Raw genomic sequence first — 1,157 nt, forward strand, 5'->3', positions numbered from 1 at the left:
GCCGGCGGGCGCTGAGCCGCCCGCTCTGCCCGCAGAGGTGCTGGCGGTGGTGCTGGGCGCGGCGCTGTGCCCGGCGCTGCGCGGGGCGCCGCTGCCCGAGTTCTCCGGCGACCAGGACTTCCAGCTCTTCCTGCGCAAAAACCTCGAGTTCACCCGCAAGCTCAAGGGGGACGTGGCCGCGCTGCAGCGCGCCGTGGTGAGTGCCGGGCGCCGGCGAGGCGCGGGGAGGGCCGCGGGGGTCCCGCGCGCGTCGCGCTGCGTGGGCGAGGGCGAAGCGGCGGGAGGAGGCTGCGGGCAGCGGGCTCAGCCGGGGCCGAGATCCGCGGCAGCGGAGGTGGCTCCTTGCCGCTGCTTTGAAACGGGCGGCCCGGCGAGGAGCGGGCGCGCGGGCTGGGGAAGGAGCAGTGGTCGGGTTGAGATAAGACAGCGCTGGATGCCCGTGTCACCTGGCCTGTTCCCACCGCTTCAAAGACTCCCTCGGGGTTAAGGCTGGATTTAGCTCTTGCGCTGAATTAGTATAGAGGCAAACACRCCTCCGAGAGTCTAATTCCAAGTCAGAAGTAAAGGGTCGTAAGTCGTTACTGAGTGTACACAGCCCTCACTGGGCTGGGGAAATCTTGCAGACCTTTGCTCATGCTATATTTGCAGGGGGGAAAGAGGGTTTAATTGCCAGGGAACTGCTGGACTCAGCATTAGGCTCTTACATTGCGTTAGCACGACCCAGCAGCTCTGCCTTGCTCCAGGAAGCCAGCCTGCATGAGGCTCCTGCGCGCTAACCGGGGAGCTGGTACTGCCTGTCATCCTTGGTAGTTCGGTCAACATCACTTGCCCATAAGACATGGGTAACTCCTGTGTGAGGACAAGAACGTGCCTGTGAGTGGGTGGGAAACCTGAGGAGTTTCCATACAAGAGTTGTAAAAACTGGCCAACATGCTGGATCCATCTCAAGCATTGGATGTAGGAGTCACAAAAGAGACCAAACCCTAAAGACCAGGACCCCAAACCCAGCAGGAATCTTTCCCAGGACTATGAAGTGCACAGGACACAGAAGTGCACTAATGTAGACAAGGACTGGACTCCTACACCCTGCAGAGTCTGATCCATGACCCACCAGTCCATGCATGCCAGGGCAGGAGCAAAGCCATGCCCAGAGCTGT

This window comes from Rhea americana, unplaced genomic scaffold (assembly GCF_003343005.1).
Source record: "Rhea americana isolate MKP2758 unplaced genomic scaffold, rheAme1 scaffold_445, whole genome shotgun sequence".
Lineage (NCBI taxonomy): Eukaryota > Metazoa > Chordata > Aves > Rheiformes > Rheidae > Rhea > Rhea americana.